The following is a 19,346-nucleotide window of genomic DNA, read 5'->3' on the forward strand; positions in this document are numbered from 1 at the left end:
AAACTGCCACTGATTTGTGAAGGCATCTGCCAGTTGCCACAGCGGTTTGGGGGAAGTTGCCACTGCTGCCACTGTGTCTGAGGGCAACTACCGCTGTCTGTGACTTACTCCCTGAGATTTATACGTAGTTTATGAATGTTTATAAGCGTGTTACAGTTCTGAGCACCAAGAATAGGTGATCTGCATTTCTCCACGTATTGTGAAGCATGCTCGTTTATGTTGCTGATTTCTTTGTCCTATTTGTGTCGATTCCGCTTAAATGCTGTCGATCCTTTACCTGTGTTGTTTCATCGAACTGAAACTTGAAATCCCGCTGCTGCCAGGCTGCAATGGGGCAAGTGCCGCGGCAGCTACCACTTTTGTTAGGAGGCATCTGCATTTGCTGCCACAATGTCTGAGATCCACTGCCTTATTCAGGGAGATTTATATGTAGTTTATGAATGTTTATCAGCGTGTGATTATTAAGGGAGATTTGAAGTAGTTTGTGAAGGTTTACTTGCTGGTTATTGTTCCGGGTGTGGATGGTTGAGACGCTGTGGTGTCCCGTCCCGAATATATATTTGCTCTACTAAATATCCAGATATATTGGGTTTCATCTGAATTTTTTTTTTCGAGGTTTAGTTAAACTTTAATGAGATGTATTAAGCATTTAATGGGTCCATGCATTGTTAATTATTTTATTTTTGTCTACTGATCATTTAGAAGATATGCTTTTGCGTAAAGAAAATATTAAAAAGCCAATGAAATCAAGTCTCCATGGAAAAGGCAGTTGACTAGTCAGCATATAATGTAGATGAGCGCTTGGGATACCCACACTTGGTTTTACTAAAGATCAAGGAGAATAATGCAATTAAACTAAAACTTAAGTATTGTGTCCTCATATTGTTTAGTAATTGAAACAGCTTTTAAAAATTAAGTGATATTACTGTTGTATACGTGTGGGCTTTATGACTTGTTCTTCTTTAAAAACACTTTTGAGGACATTTTCACTTTGTCCTGTAACAATGTGCAACAAGTGACAAGTGGACACTTCAATGCGTTACCATAACCATGTAGCCTATTGTGCATATCTTTATCTGATTCAATATCTGGTGTTTTTATGCAGATACTCAAATCAGATAGAGTTCATCCTGAAAACCCCCAGAGATCAGGGCCAGTGGGTGGGCCCCCAATCCCAGTTGAGACTCACACGTCATCAACTGTGTGGAGGTTAACGTCATCTGATCTCCACACTGTGTGATGTAACACAGAGCGGAGGACACGCTACTATAGTGTCTGAGTCAATTACCTTTCTGTCTGTCTGTCTGTTTACCTGTATGTCTGTCAGTCTCTGTCTGTCTGTCTGTCTGACTCTCTGTTTACCTGTCTGTCTGTCCTTCTGTCTGTTTACCTATCTGTCTGTCTGTCTGTCAGTCCGTCCGTCCGTCCGTCTGTCTGTCTGTCTGTCGATTTACTTGTCTGTCTGTCTGTCTGTCTGTCTGTCTGTTTACCTGTCTGTCTGTCCGTCTGCCTGTTTACCTGTGGGTCTCACTGTTTTCTACCCGTCTGCCCTCAGCCCACATTAGTCCACATCCACCCAGGTAACCTCAGTTGACATTGTGTCACTTTGGTTTGCTCTAATTTACTTTCACTGTGAGTAAAGTGCCTCTCAGCCGAAGAGGGGAACGTGTCTACGGCTGTGATGTCACTGTAAGATTTAACCATTTGATGTCATGGTTTGGTTCAGGTAATGGAGCACTGCATCAGACAGAAAAATGCGGACAATACCAGGAGGACCTGGAGGACGAGAAGGAGGGGGAAGCAAGTCAGGAGCCGACAAATGCCAAGACCATCAATGTTTATAGATGCAACTTTGTTTTAATACTTGTAATGTTAGATTTTAGTATTCAGAATATTTGTATCCTCAGAAATGTTCAGTGCTGAAAAACAAGTTGTCACCATCAATAAAGATGATCAGTGACTGTAGATACAGACCATAAGTGACTGTATAGATATACCATCAGTGAATGTATATAAAGATGATCAGTGACTATATGAAGACCATCAGTGAATGTATATAAAGTAAGGCTGTCAACGTTAACGCGTTAACGCGTGCGATTAATCCGGAAACCTTAACGCGTTAATTTTTTTTAACGCAAATTAATCACATCACCAAGTTTGACCTCAATTTCCTGCCGTAGTCCTCCAGCGCTGACGTTTACCTGCCTGTGGGTGAAGAAGTAGCGAATTGATGAGTGAGGAGAAGGACCCCGGTGTGCTTAACGGCAAATTTAGATTAAAAAAGCTTCTGAATGGGATTTTAGATAACACCAGAGTTGTGTGTACATACTGCAGTGATGAACTGGGTTTCCGCCGTAGTACAACGAGTCTGAAGTAACGTCGTAGTGCAAAGCACATCTTTGCTAACACAGATGCTAACACCGAGACGAGTTCAAGCCGTGCTCGTCAAGCTACACTGGCGGAGTACAGCAGAGCCGGTGCTCTGTCAAAAAGACGATAACTAAGCTAACTAATGCTATCGCTAAATGGGTCGCAATAGACTGCAGACCCATCAACATAGTTGAAGACAAGGGGCTTCGAGACATTATCCAGATCGCCTCAGGGGACTCATCCTACAAAACGCCATCGAGGGGAACTATTGTCACAAGAATCCATGAACTCTATGGAAGTGAAAAGGAAACGAAAGTGGAGCAGCTGGCACGAGCTTCATTTATTGCACTGACAGGAGACCACTGGACATCAGTAAGCAACCATAACTACCTCGGCATAACAGCTCATCTAATAGATAAAGTTCACAAGTATCAAATAATGTTATTCATTGTAGAGTTTGAAAAGGGACTGTTTATTTTGTCTCTTCAAAGACACCATGGCATTCATTTTCTTTTTAAACGTTAATCCTATGTAAAAGTCATGAGGGTAATATGTCATTTTACAAATTATTTACAGGTAAGCAGTTATTCTTGTACTTGATGTGGTTGTCTGCCTAATAAATTTGCATTTTATAGGTTGTTGCTCAGTGAATAAAGATATTGTAATTGCCTGAGATGTCAAATAAAGTTTAGAAAAGCCCTAACCAGTTTGTTATACATTTCTTTATTTAAACACCGTACTTGAAAATAGTATTAAATAATATTTAAGTGTGTGATTAATCATGATTAATCACAGCCTATAGACGTGATTAATTTGATTAATTTTTTTAATCGATTAACAGCACTAATATAAAGATGATCAGTGACTGTATATGAAGACCATAAGTGACTGTTTGTGAAGACCATAAGTGACTGTATAGATATACCATCATTGACTTTATATAAAGATGACCAGTGACTATATATGAAGACCATCACTGAATGTATATAAAATGATCAGTGACTATATATGTGAAGACCAGCAGTGATTGAAAAAAGTAAGAGTATTTAAAGCATTGATTGGAAAAAACACTGTGTAACTTCATAGAAACTAAATGAATTGAGGAGTTATTGTCAGTAATGGTATCTGCGTAAACATATTGTATATGAAGCAGTCTTGTTGTATCATAATCCATGATCAGCATCCACCACTATCAGATGCCAACATAATCCAAAATCCATCATCATGATCCGCTGCCTCCATCAGGGTCCACAACTGCTACCTCCATGGTCCACCAGGGCGGCTGTGGCTGAGGTGTAGAGTGGTCGTTCTCCAACCTGAAGGTCGGCGGTCGATACCCAGTCTGACCCATCTGCAAGGCGAAGTGTCCTTGGGCAAGATGCTGATCCCTGAATGCCCCCCCCCCATAAAATAACTACGTGCTGCGATTAGATGCACTGTATGAATGTGTGTGTGAATGGGTGAATGTAAAACTGTACTGTAAAGTGCTTTGAGTGGTCATCAAGACTAGAAAAGCGCTATATAAATACAAAACCATTTACCATTTACAACCACTTTCCACAATCAGATGCAAACACAATGCAGGATTCCGCCATTACGATTATGATCTTTGATTCGCGACAACTATCACAAACCACGATAAAGCACTGTGGAAAAGATCATTTAAGGATACTTCAAAGTACTTTAAAAACACTTTGTTCAATAATTTTTAGAGCGAGACTGATACGCCTGTGTTCAGGACCTCTCTGACTACCTACATACTGAATATCAAACATTTTTACTCTTTGGATTAAGATATTTTTCAAAGTAAAGTCCAACATTTTCACTGTGGAAAATATCATTTCAGCATACTTCAAAGTACTATTAAAACACTTTGTTCAATAATTTTGGAGAGAGACTGATACGCCTGTGTTCAGGACCTCTCTGATTACCTACATACTGAATATCAAACATATTTACTGTTTAGATTAAGGTATTTTTCTAAGTAAAGTCCAAAAAATATCTTAATATTTTTCAAAGTAAAGTCCAACATTTATACTGTATAGATTAAGAGATTTTTCAAAGTAAAGTCCAACATTTTCACTGTGGAAAAGATCATTCTAGGATACCTTTTTTTATTTATAATAATGAAGTAAAAGGTTGTCGATGGTTCACAGTTACACAGAGGCTCAAAGTATTAATGGTTGAGTCTAAAAATCTAGAGCTACTTGTCGTAAACAAAAGATACTGTTATTAGTTAAGACTAATGCTGTTAATGTTTCATCAGTCCACAGCTTTTTCAGATCACCAGCTGATAAAAAATGTTATATATACCTAGATACAGTTTCTGAATAGGTTCTGTCAATTATATCAAGGCAGGGGACATATTATTCCTATTATTATAATTATTACTCATTCTTTATTATATGGTAATAACCTCGGAAAAAGCACAAAATCATCAGTTATGGCTATGGTTACAGTTCATAATATAAGTCTGACACAAGAGGGCGACATTACATTACATGTAACTACACAGATACCACAGACGAAGACCAAGCTCTGTTATGAAACTGCTGCTTTTGTCTATCTCTGCATGATACATCTGATCACTCTTCTAACCCTTTAACTTAAGAAAACAAAAACACTGAAATAGAAGCAAATGTCTCATTGGATTTTAATGACACTGGACCGGTCTGCATCATGTTTAATTTGATTGCTGAGCAGAGACCCAAGGCCTTCAAATTCAGTTGACTTTGTTTTTACTTCTTTGTCAAACATCACAATCCATAATGTTTGTTATGCCCTGTTCTCTTTCTATTAACTGCAGCTGCACATTACAAACCTTAGAAAATTCTGATCCCAGTGAAACAGACAGCTGTTTTACCTTCTGACATGTTGTCAGTGAGTGACATTTCCTGCTCCGTCTAACTGACCCCTGCACACCAACTCGCTCGCTGCCGTCCAGAATGCCCCCCCCCCCCCCCCCCCCCCGTTGTAGAGTGTCTGTAGCTCATCTCGTCTCATGTCTCTGAGGTACACTATCAGACTCTGTGGTAGACGGCCGTGAAAAGGAGCTGATACACAAACCAGATGTGAGAGCCGTTTGCCAGATGTGGCTGCTCCGCTTTGCTTTGCTCTACTTAGGGGAGTCAGAGTGGTCGACCATGACTGGCCTCACTGGGAAGGATCGCTTTCACAGCACGTCATTGGCCAAATCAAACAAAAACAGAGAGAGCAGAGCGGGACACACTGACTGGAGAGGAGATGAGTAATTATCATGAATAATGATTATACTCAAGTGCCTTTTAAGGAGAGAAGAAGAGAGGGAGTGGAATTAACTATTCATCCTGCATGTTCTTGATGAAGAATTGATTTCCCTTGTATTTCAGCAGAACATGATCGTACTATTTAATTTGATATTTTCTGATCCCGGGATTTGACAAGGAGGCGTTGAACTCAGCCCGTTTGCTAAATGCACCGTCATGAATTCAATCAGCGGTTAAATTATTTTCGCGTCTCCCCACGTATGATCACTCTCTTTGCATTACGTTCAGAAAGTGAGGCAACAGCAGCTTGTTTGTTAGTTTGGAGTAAATTTCCTGTGAGCAGAAGTGCATCTTTTAAAGCTCACAGATGTCTGGAGAAATGCAGGCATATTTTTGGGAAGAGGGACACAATAGGCTGTTGTTATGGCTTAAAGCCATGAAATTAAGAAACAGAGAATCTGTTTTGTATCCAACAAAACATAAACAATTGATCATTTGTACAGTTTCTAGTAGAAAGTATTTTCAAACAGTCGAAAAACAAAAAACCTCTGGATTTGTAACACTATTTGGATTTTATGTGACGAGCGTTTTCTCTTTTATTTGATATAAAGACAATTTCACTTTGATTATCCATTATAGTAGCCGTGTAGTAGACATACCATTTTCTCCACAGTCGCCAAAGTGCCTGCTCATTGTGGGAGCTGTTGGGTTTGTGTGTAATTATTAAGACATTTTGTATATACGGTCTATGGTCTCGACGAATATGTAAAGTGCCTTGATGTTATGATTTAGCACCAAACAAAACTTTTTTTTTAGTTGAATCGATCAAACCCATAATCCTCTGTTGTGTATTTTTTCTTCCTTCAATTTGAAAGACCATGCTAATATAGACATTTAAAGCTACACTCGTTTATTGTACATATTTTGTTAACAGTTTATCAGATGAGTGTATGTGACATGAAAAAGCGTTTTACTGACAAACCCTCTGAGAAATGTCACTCAATTCTGCTGCAGGGTCCCAACAGCTTTCAGCTTCTCTTGGTTTTACGACCCTCGATTTAACTGTTAGGTTTTATGTTACTGCTCTCATCCAATGACAGATTATCACACAGACAAAATGGGCACATACTCAGGGCCCTGGAGCCAATGGGGGCCCTTGGCCTTAAAATGTATTACTAGTTTAATGTGTCAGGTTTAAGATATAGGATATGATTATGATTTTAATTTGCAGATTAAATCGTATGATGTTATGCATTGTGATGGAGAGGGGTCCTTCACGTAAATGTCAGGAGTTAAAGGAATTATGATTTATGGACCAGGATGGAGCAGCAACTACTTAACATGCTGTAAGTCATGATCTTTGAATCGGAAAAAGTGCTTTAGTAAGGATATCATTCACTCCAGTGTTGAGTGGCCATATGTTAATCTGTACTACACATGACGCTCATTTGTGTAAACTAGAATAAATATGGACAATACATCGCCACTTCCTTTACTACCCAGAAATGAAGCCCAAATAACCCAGATATGAACAATCTCATGCATTCTGAGACTGCACAGTAGTGAGGAGGGATGGAGCCTCCATAGAAAGGTCCCGTTGGTGAAGACCAAAACAGAGCTAAAAGAAGAATGACAAGCTTTGTTGAGTCTCAGCAGTTTGCTCGACAACCTTGCCGTTTGACATATTAAACCACTTTAATTGCTTTTTGTTATATCTTCAGTAGCTATACAGTTCCCCCCCCCCACAATTTCAAATACGTTAAAGTTACTTTTCTTTTTGTTTTCTGTCAAGCTTTGTAGAACAAAAGTGACAAATATGTAAAGCTCAAAATAAATAAAAATATAGAGCAGAGTTTAAAATAGAGGTTTAACTCTGACGACATTCCAAGAATAGAAAAGGACATTTCAAGTCGAGAATAAGGTGCAAAACAAAAAACAATAAAACTTTGCCAACGGAAGCGTAGATGATTGATGACATTGACAGAAAAGTGAGGAGAGTGAAGCCGCGTAAAGACGTAAAACTGTTGAGGTGAAAGTATGGGGAAAAAAAGATACAGGAGGAACCTGAAGTTGCTGAAAGAGTAAAGACTGAGGAGGGAGAGAAAAGTCAGACAGTATCTACACTGCTTCCACCGTGAGCTGCCAGATGATGATTTTCCAGATGTGAGAGGAAGGGGGAAATGATTGGATGGGATGTGGAGTGGGGGAGGAAAAAAACCAACAGATTTTTCACTTCTCTTTTTTATTTGACTGTCTGCGAGTTTCCAAGGCTGCTGAGGGTTAAGTGGCTCGAAGCACTACAACAAGGTGAGGCTCTCTGGGGACTTTGATGGCCGCCATTAGCCTCGCACAAATGACAGATGCAGTAAGAAAAATCGGTCGAGCTTGACGTCTTCCTATAAACTCACTGAACTGCTCTCTCCGCCACCTCTCCCCACTTTTCACTTGTTCCTCCCACATCACTGATCATTTTCTTTCCAGGGTGCATGTGAAATGATGAATGTGTGTGTGTGTGTGTGTGTGTGTCCCAGCTGTCTTTTTTTACCAGCTGCCGCTGCTTGACTCCTCAGGAGTAAAGTGGACACAGTGAAAGAATGTATAGTCCGTGTGTGTGTTTTCATGCATCTTCACCTCTTCTGGGAGTGGGTTTGTGTATGTGTGTGCGCTACTGTGATGCATCATGCATGCATCTTGTCTCCGTGTGTGTGTGTGTGTGTGTGTGTGTGTGTGTCTATGTGTAATGGGTCTTTATTTTAAAAGCCCCTCCCCTGGACAGGGCCAAGACGAGGGTCTGTAAGCATTTATTGAGTCGTTATAATAAAAGAGTGGGTCACACCAAAAACTCAGCAGCAGCTCTGGGATTTTCCAGCCTCCACTCAGCCTGTGCCAAGATACTGTTTGGACAGAGAGAGCAGGGGATATTGAATGCCTTGTCTAGTGTTACGCAGGGGAATAGCCTAATCCAGACTGGGCCCATTCTTTCCCACATGAATGGTGTGTGTTTGTGTGTGTGCATGTGTGCGTGTGTGTGTTTGTGTGTGTGTGCATGTGTGTGTGTGTGCGTGTGTGTGCATGTGTGTGTGTGTGTGTGTGTGTCGAGAGGGGCCAGTAGGAGAATCAAGAAACAGACAACATCCTCCTGCTGTGGAGAGAGAGAGAGCCTGAAGAACAATAAAGCCTGCTGAGTGAAGGAAGCGTTCTGGCTCGAGGCCCAGGACTGGACAACGCTCAGCTTGTTTTGGGGTTCTAAACAAATAAACGTTCCTCTCGTTTCTACACGTTCACACACACACATATGCAGAGGAACACATACAGAAATCAGCGTGGTTTATTTATGACAGGAGGGCCGCATAAGGACAAAACAAATTCAAGCTGCAATAAATCTGCTCGGCGAGATTTGAGGGGAGCCAGCGACAGATTTGTCAGTGCAGTAAAATCTGCTCTCATTTTTTTCTCCTGATGCTTTAACAGGGACATATATCAAAAGAGCTTAGATGTAATGGTTAGGGTCTATTTTTTTCCTCACTCACTAACGTCTGTGGGTAAATGACCACACTGGAAAATAGTGGAGGCGGACTCTAACAGGATGACTCATTACCTCCAGGTCAAACCCAATAAGTATCTCTTATTAAAACACTGCAACAAGTGAAAGCCATCCAGCTCTTTCTCGACTTGTGTTTGCTCATGTTTGTATAATGCTGATAAAAAACACAAATATGCACTTACACCAGGTCACATGTCTCAGTATTGTAAATTCCTCAGGGCTGCCGACAACAAATATACAGCATGAGACAATTAATCCTCCTCTCCACATTGGCTGCATGAGATCGTTATACCTTTGATTGAAACTTCACTTTCTGTTCTCAAATGTACAGGATTGGCTTTTACGTTCTTTACTTTTTTTAATGTTTCTGTTATCCTTTCCTTTTGAAATTAACTTCTAGTAAGTACTATTTAGCTGTTGTTGCTATCATTGTATCAATTAGTTTGTTGTCTTCGATGTTTTTTATAGTTTTTTATTAGTGCTCTTTGTGAAGCACTTTGCAGTGGCTGTTTTGAAAGGTGCTACATAAATAAAGTTAATATTATCAATATTATGAAATAATTCCAATGAAATTGATTGGGAAGAAAAGCATGTCCAGTCCCCAAATAACGCTGTTTCAATATCAAAGACCATTTGTCTAATAGTCTTTGTCTTGGAGTCAAAAAAAGTTTGTCTTATCAGCTTCACACTTGGCACGTGTATTTTTAATGGCCCAATGAAGTGCAGTGTTAAATTTGGTGAGATTTAGACACAGATTACATTCAATATTTAAATGTAGCAGTGGCCAGGATCACAACAACGAGTAGGTTCGTGACAGCTGATTCTCCAGTTTGGGGTTTTGAGTACTGAGTCGTGATCGTGAGTTGTGCAGCAGTGGTGGAGCAGCTCCAGAGCTCTCTGGAATGAGTCCACCAGTCGGTCCTACTTGCAGCAGCTCAATTGCTGCAGGTCACTTTTACAGACAAAAGAAGGCCAAGCAAACAGACACGGATGCTGCAATAGTCAATGTAAATAGCCAATGCTGTCTGGAAAAGAGTCATGTGACCGTACCAGTGTCCTTTGGGCAGGTAGGTCGGAGTTCATATCTGCGATCGCACCAACATTGACAATAATCAGCATTTCCTTCTGGGAATTTTGCATTATTAGTTATTGAAAAAAGAATTGCTATTTAATATAACCAGGCTAAATTGGCTGTCACGCACGATTTTCACCCAAAGTGCAAGTTCCACGTTATGCAAAAATAGACTGAGGCTGAGCACCACAGGCAGCTGCACAAGTTACTGTGTATCTATATGCATCATAGCTTGACCTGGTTAAGTGACTAAGTGGAATTTTGACCTCAGTATGGATTTATCATTGACAGGGTGGGATTGCGGGAAGGTGTAAGTTACGGAGGAAGAGTTCCTTTTGTGTAACTTTTTTAACTTTACTCTCTAAACTTCCCAGGACTCCAGTAAAAAATGTCAAGAATGACAGAGGTTATTGCAGGGGAACGAGATGCCAGGTTAGAAAATACCTACTGAGATTTTTTAAATTCCAATGTCTTTAGCAAATCCTGTTTCTGATCCTCTTCCTAGGGGCCTTGTACAATTCTCTCTCACACATTTGTTTTCATTTATCAATTGGAGGACATTTTTCTTCTCACTCCAGAAAGCAGGACACATGCATCCCTGCATTCTGTTCTCTGATGGTGGAACAACCAACCAACTGCTTCCAGAGCAAGGGAGTCGCTCTTTATCTTCTGACCTTTTTACCTTATCTCCTGCACTTTGTCTTATTGAACAGATTCAGCTCTTAGTACTCCCTTCAAGATCTTCCACTGTACTGAGGCTTTAGTGTTGTCTCTTAAATGTAAGATACTTTGGATAGAAGTGACATCCAAATATAAATGTAAACCTACTGTAATAGATATGATTTGGATTTGAAGAGTCATCATGATACTGAGCTGTTTTCAGACATGACCTCCAGAATACAGTTTGTATGCACACTGTGGTCCAGACGCTGTCAGGACTTTACAACACACACACATTGTGTATATAAATTCCACTGCAGAGATCCTCAATGCGCCCACTCCCTGGCGGTGAATCTCCTGCTGTGTTCTCACATGGGCTTATTCAGACATTATCTGAGTTCTAAATTGACCAGGCTGGTTGGAGAAAGTCCACAGCTAACGACTCAGACATTTGCGTTCTCACACACAGCTCCTCTGGATAATTGCAGGAGATTATCCGGAATTCAGTGCAGATCAGAAAGTAGCTTTCTCAGATTTTTTCTATGGCACGTCAAATGTTCCCTGTGGCCCTTCAAAACTGCACAAGGCCAAAATTGTGGGCAAAGAGGAACCGGTTGAACTTTGTGAAGTTCATTAGTCACCTAACCTGTAGGGTAAGTTGATGTCGCTCTGCTGACAGTGCTAACCTGAGGTGATGAATATGTTCAGCCATTGTTAACATACACAGTGTCACTTCATGGAAAAATCTTCAGGGAACTTTTTGTGTACACGGCTGATTTTCTGTCACTGTACAAACTTTAACTTGTAAGTTGACCCAATGAAACTTTTTCGATTGGGACCTCAGTTTTGTGGAGACCACTTCCTATCAGTGCAACTTTTGTGTGAGTAAAGTGTGTCAGCCAAACCTCTCTACTGTAGCTCGTCTGGCCAGATCTCCATTTATAGCTCAATAAACTGTGCTTTGGTCTTACTGTACGTGAAGCTGCCGCTCTGTATGCTCATTAGCACATACACACACACACAGCTTTTATGTACACACGTTTGCACACTCACATGGAAAAACATGAACTCACAGAGAGATGCAGTCATGACAGCCGTGGCTCTGAGGCCTCTTTACAACACCCTGTTTGGTTTGTTTTCCTTCAGCTCGACTCTCAAAACTTCTGGTGTGTGAGGTCTCCCCCCCCCCTCCCCCGTTTGTGTCCATCTCTCCGCCCAGCTTCCCATTCATGCCCTACACTTGGTTTTCCTCCCAGGGGTCCTCCAGGTCCATTTCAGAGAGTGTTGCAAGCTCGCCACAGGTTAGACAGGAATAACAGTCAGCCTCTCCAAGTTAAACAGCGACCTCGTCATACCATCTGAAAGCCCCTGTGCTTCCTCTGGGCCGCCCACCGCTCAAAGAATGTGTCTTCAGTTCTCTAAGAAATTGCACAGTCTGTGCACACACACATGCATATGCACACACAACCAAACACGCCGGCAGGCATGCAGAAATTAACACACACGTCATTTTAGCACACAAGCATGCACGTGGAAGGTGTAACTCTTGTGTGCACAGGGCACACCCACACACTGAGGGCGAGCTCTCGCTAAATTCATTGACAGTCCAGAGTACACTGTGTCTGTTGTTCAGAGGCTTTGTGGGTCCCAAATGGAGCGGGGAAGGGGGAGTATTTAGTGTGTGTGTGTGTGGGGGGGGGGGTATCCATTTCTACACACCAGTCAAACAGTATTCATTCTACATAACTACAGCCACATGGTGAGCTCTCCTGCAGTACAGTACAACACACACACACTCACACTCACACACACACACACACACACACACACACAGTTATTCCTTCTGGCAGCTGTACGTCTGCAGAGGTTCAAGGTTTCCACAGGTTTTAAATGTTAAGGAAGGATTTAGGTACAGGCCACACTCTGAGCCATTAAACACTTCAGAGTCAAGTGCTGAACTCTCCATGAAGTAAAGACAAGTCATGCTCTTACATTTCATATTGGTATTTTATAAGTAGAATTCAATATCTATAAAGAGAATTCGTCATTACATATACACTTGCACGGTGTAGTTGTGTAGTTTTAAAGGTTATGAAACCACTATGGTTTACATACATGAGTAACTGTAACTGACCACATGATCAAATGTTGGACTGACTTGATGAATAGTTTCCTCATTTTGAGGATATTACAGCTGTCAGCCATGAAATCCAGCTGATTAGTATTGCCAAGGAGGTACCTAGCATGGCATTAGGTAATTTCAGTGTGAATGAGCACTTGTAGTTTGTGTTATTGGGGATTTTTACCTCTGAGCACATGACGCCACAATGAGAATTTTGTTTGAGTTTCGGTTGGGGCTGATGTTTTAGCTTAAAATAGCACATTATGCTTGTTTGTGGAAATGAAGAGGTGATAGTGGCTAAAGGAAAGGCCAAGGAGTCACTGCGATAACTGGACTATAAGAATTGTTGACCGCACCAGAGAAAAAGTCATGGGACCACCAAAGGTATCAGGATTCATCCATTAAAGAGCCATGAATGTCTGCATCAAATTTGTTGCACTCCATCCAATCGGAGTTAAGACATTTCATCTGGCGTCTACAGAGCCAGGTCCCATGTGTGCCTAAAACACTGAACAAAATCAACATGTTATGTAATTCTAAAGTAATACATTAAATTAAGTGTGGGTCAAATAATGGTGCATAGTTTTTCCCTTATTGGGCCATGAAACAGAATTGGTCCGCAGTAGTTAGTTACTGAAGTACTAAAGTCTGTAAACATCCTCTACTCCTGCGTTTAAGTGGACTTTCATATAGTGAATGTTCTCATCTAAGTGTGTGATTATCAAACTGTTTTGCTAACAGATGAACGTTTTGTAGTGGTATTTTGGATGTTATTTCAACTACCACCAGCCATAAATTTAGCATTGTGGTGCCGTCTTTTGCCATTAAATGGGCCAATTTGTGTTTGTTTCTGCTGTGGGAGTTGACCCCACTCACCAAGATGAGAAGTTCCCCTGACATTGGAAATTAAAAAGATGATTTGTGTTCCCAGAATGGCTGGAATTTGTTTTTGATTTGAGTGCATTAGTGCTGAATTTGCAGAGGACTATCAACAAAGCTCCCCTTTACTGTACAACAGTTTGTTGATGCATTTCCTAAAGCCACTGGAAAATCACATTAAAGCTGTGATTAATCTTTTCTTCAGCTTACATCGATTGTAAATGCTTTTAAGTGCTACATTAATATGTAAGAGGTATTTTTCTCAGACACTGTTTGTTAGTGGGAGTGATAAAATGGCACATATATTAATGCAAAATCTGAGTTTGAATTGATATTAGATTAAAGAAAATTACAAACTGGAGGAAGATGCAATATAATGAGAGCTTTGTTGAATAAAGAGAAAGTGATCGTATCATGTTGGTCCGGACTTTAGATGGTTACAGTGAGAACCATGATTTTCAACTCAACCACAAAAACAAGAGACCAGCTAATACGAATTTAGGTTTCGTTCCAATTAGAGTCTGGAGTTTTAGGTTATTTGAGGCTGAGCAGCAGAAATGACTCAGAGGGCGATCTGAGTCATGGCTTTAATATGATGAATGCTGGCAGACTCACAGATCCAACTGGGTCTTTATTTACTCTTACCTGGATACAGTCTGTGGTGACTCGGGTGAACCGGTGTGAAATGTTTAAATCGTGTGTGAAAAACATCTTCACGGACATTTTTGTTATAAATAAAACTGACAAACAAGCTGAGCTTTAAGATGCTTGAGGGTTGGTCTCATTGCTGTTTGAAAAGCTCGGATTTGGGATTTACTGCCTAACGCCGGGTCAACACAGAAACTCTGATCCTTCTGTGGATCACCGTCTCCAGGAAAGTTAGATTTCATTCACATAGCTTACAAACTACAAAACAAAACAGTACATAAGGCATTTTGGGATTTGCATGTAAATAGTTTCTACACTGGAGACATAGCATTAGCAGCATGTTAGCAGAGCAGCCATTTCGGTGCTCTAAATTAAGATGCAGTACTGAATGTTTAACACTTGCGTCTTTGCAGCACACATGTACAATTTACAGAAACCTTTTATTGATTAAAATCCTAGTTTATACATTCCATCCAATATGTGCAAGGTAGACTATACATCTGAAATGCCTTCTTTGTAGACATACTGGGACGCTGTGGCTCCACATGAGTTTTAATCCAAGTCCACAGTAGCACGGCGGGAAAAAAGCATATCAGGTGACTACTCACGTACTCTGGGCATGCGTATGCCGCTGTAAACAGGAAAGAATGTATGTAATGCCGGACAAGGGCTCGAATAGCTTGTGTCATACCCATGTAAGCAGTTGTATCATTGTAAAATGATCCATGTTACGTTTTGCACTTGTAGCCGAGGATAGTGCCGGTTATTTTCTTCCGTAAGGGGGTCATGCACGTCATGACCAAAAGATCCAATCAGCAAGCGGCGGCGAGTTTCTACGTCATTGTTTAAATACTTTTTTGTTTCTGCCCGGCTTCAGCTTAATATTTATTGTACAGATTTTCAAATTTTTTATTTTGTCCAGAAAGTGTCAAACTATAACTCTCTAAGGGGACATATGGACATATCAAGCAACATGCTGCTTGATAATAATGCAGCATAAATAGGTCTATCAGGGGTTTGATGAACAAAAGATCTGCTCATATTCAAGTTCTTCTTTTTAATTTGAGTTAAAAAACTTGAAAAGGTTTACATGCTGTAATGTTCAGAAAACACATCACTTTCCTCATACTGTTCATTGCTGCAGCTCCTCTTTCAGCCTCTGTCTAAAACACTCTCTTTAACCCCCCCATCCCGATAAAGCCCCTTTTGCTTTGATTGCTCAGCTGGCCCACTCTGTTGTGATTGGTCAAATGCTTCCGGTGTAACGCAAAAGTCGACCCCTGCTCTTGCTTTACCTGGTTTTGTTGGGGGGACGAATAAATAAAAAAACTGGAAAAAACTGAAAAAGCATATGTTGTCTTTGAGTCAGGCTCTACTTAACTGCTTTGCGAGTTGAGTTATTTCTCCTGTGGGAAGAGTGTTACCACCCTTGCTGTTCAAAGATTGCCTAAAAAATCTAAAAGGTTTTATCTGCGGATTTGATTGCAGTGAGATTTGATTTCGATTTAGACAGTTCATGCAAAAGACAAACGTAATTTATGTGACAAAACCTAATTCAACAAGTATTGTGAATGATCTGGAGTTTACAGGTGTTTAGGTCATGGTTCATATGGCAGTGATGGGGTCAAAGGGGATGTTTAAGGCTAATGCTGGACGGTACGTGTATCGCTCTCAAATGTTGTGTAAAATAACTTCACTGTTGCATGTTGATACAATGCCCTACTGAGGCCCTTCTGTCTGCAGCGTCTGTCGGCTCGGTTGCACCACACACATGCGCTTCAAGACACACATTCACTGCATTCCGACTCAAACTGAGCTTTGTGTCGGAAACAGCGAGCAAAGAGACGAGGAGAGCGGTTTTTAATCAGACACAGACGACCTGGCTGGCCTTGTGTGATAAATGCAGCCCAGATGGAAAAAGAGAAAAAGAAAGGAGTTGACACTGTTAGAGTCAGAAGTGAAAAAGTCTGATACAAGCGGTTGAAGATTTAGACGGTAAGATCAAAGCTAAGAGCCTCACACTGAGGGGTTGCCAGGTCTGACCCTATCACTGGATTCCCCCCCCCCCAGATTTGTTTTACTTCATCCTGTCTTCCCTGATTCCGAATATATTATTCAGTCAGCTCAAAGACACCATAGTGCAGAGCATGGAAGGACATGACTTGAGGATATAGGACAGTGGGCCAGGGGTGGAGAGATGTGTAGCTTATCATCTGATCCCAGGGGTTGTGAGGTTGGTGTGGAGGAAAAAAAAAATCATGGGACAGATATAGAACAAGGTTAAAGGAGAAGATGTTGTGGATGCTCTCAGGCCATTCGCTCTCCTCCTCCAAAACATAACCTCGTTCTTTCTCTCAGGACTGTTGCTGCAAGCCGAAACAAGGAGAGTGATTCAAGGCCTTGCTGAGAAAGTTGAAAATTGTTGCCAAAGATATCATTCTTCAGACAGGGTGTGGCCTTTCTCTGCCTGCTCTTACTCATACTACAACTAACACTCAAACCTCCCACTTGGATCCTGTAGTTCTCACTCTGCGTCTTGCTAACATTGACTGAGTCCTGAACCCTGGTTGACACAAGATGTTGGATTTTATCCACCCAGAAGCTGGAATGCTTATCTGTGGATTTAGCTTGTGGCGTCCTCTGTGCAGATGCTCCTCACGGAAACAAACCTACCGGTGCCATCCTGCAACAGTCTGTCAGAAACTGATGTTCCTCTGGTAGCCCATTCCCCAAGTGATCAGCTCCACATTGACTGTCAGGCAGTCTATTCCCAGGAATCAAACTGTCAGTGTTGTATGTCTGGTAATAAGCTACGAGTTTACCAAGGGCTCAGGGGTTGATATTCAGATATTTTCCTGCTGTGGACAATGTCAGTGAGGCATTTGGTTTTGAGGGTCTTCCCAACTTGTTTGAGCCGGAGTATTCGGACGAAGAACTGCAACTAACTGAAGAGCAAAGGAGCAAGAGAGGCAACAAGCAGAGGAAGGACAACTAGCTGCTGCATGGTTGAGAGTGAGACATGTCTTTTAGTTAGACCTGTTCAATGTTGACAATAATACTTAATTATAATGGGGTCTTTTCTCTTTTGAACACTCTTGTTCTTTATGCTTAGTTTTTTCTTTGGGGCAACTCTATTGTTAGATAACTTGTTTGCGTCACTGACACCATTAATCTACAAATTCATTTGTGAAAGCCAATGCAGTGCATCTCTGTAATCTCCAGTCACAAGTCCTGGGCAACTTGGTCTTGGTAGCGTGAAAAATTCACAGATGGGGTTAAGGGAGTGTGTTTTCACGGATTGAGGACATCCTCCACATTGCAAATGTTTATCAGATACCAACAACTTCTTCCTGCATAGAAAATACAAGCTCATTATACTAGGGAAAATAAACATCAACAACAGACACAGAACTGTGGTTGTTACGTCAGCTCAATCAAATTGATCCTATGAAGATGAACGTTTTGGGCCTGTGTCTTAGTGACATGGATGAAAATCCAGGCATATTAATGTGTAAGTGCTTGCAGAGAGTAAATCATTGCTGTAGTCATTGCTTGTTATTTAATATCACTGTGGATGACAAATCTGCAATATTTTTACATGTTCTAAGAATGAGGAACTCAAAGACACTACCCCAAGTAAACGTGAATAGGGAGGCAAAAGTCACAGATTCTACTGTTATCATAATGAAAGATATCATTATTATGCAGCAAGACAATTCAAATCATTTCTCATTTGATTGGATCATTATTGGCCACTGAATGCATTTCTACCTGCATTGAATAAGAATCAGACACCGCGCTTTACATTATGGCCAAGTCAACCTTAGATTTCACTTAGACGATCAATTTATGAGCTAAAACATTAAATTGAACAATAGTCGTTTAGGTTTTTTATTTTGTTATTTTGAGACATTTTATTCATATCAATTACCTGTAGATTAACAAATAACGAAATGAATTAGTATATGCAGTCCTATCTATCTATCTATCCGTCTGTCTGTCTGTCTATCTATCTATCTATCTATCAAGGGGTGGGTTATTCTTACAATATGTCTGAAGCAGTGAGAGATGGAGGTGAGTTGGGTGGAGGAGGGGTGGGACCTCTGAGGCTTTGGAGCCAATTTGAGGACCTTGTGATGCAAAACCAGTCCTCGGCAACAGACAGTTCCCATGGCAACGGTGAGCTGCCAAAGTTCCTTGTTGACAAATGACAGCTCCCCTCTCCTCAGCAGTCGCCCGGCAATGTATGTGTGTGTGTGCGCACAGGCGTGGGTGTGTGTGTGTGTGTGTGTGTGTGTGTTGGCAAGTACCCATCTTTGCCTTATGTACAGAGGGACAGAGACAGACACAGAAAGAACATTGTTTTCTGTATGCAGACATGCACACAGTAGTCACACACACATGCACATCTCTCTATAGTTGTGAGGACACAAATTGACATAATGCATTCCATAGCCCTTTACTCTATCACAACTAAATACCTGGACCCTAACCCTAACCTCATTCTAACCCTAACCCTAAAAACAAGATTTACTCCTCTAACCGTCCATTGAATTTGTGAGGACCAGTAAAAATGTCCTCATGTCAGAATGTCCTCACAATGATGGTATGGAACCAAAATGGGCTCTCATATCTATAGACTTGCATACAAATGCACACACAGTATATTCAATACCCCTATCATTTGGTTAAAAATTTGATTTTAATGTTGTTCTGTAACGTTTCAGTATGTAAAGCTGTATGTGCACTGAATGGTAAGAGATTGAAGAATCTGAGGATGTTGTGATTGTTTTTAGAGAAAGAAAT

Source organism: Pleuronectes platessa, chromosome 11 (genome assembly GCF_947347685.1).
Source record: "Pleuronectes platessa chromosome 11, fPlePla1.1, whole genome shotgun sequence".
NCBI lineage: Eukaryota > Metazoa > Chordata > Actinopteri > Pleuronectiformes > Pleuronectidae > Pleuronectes > Pleuronectes platessa.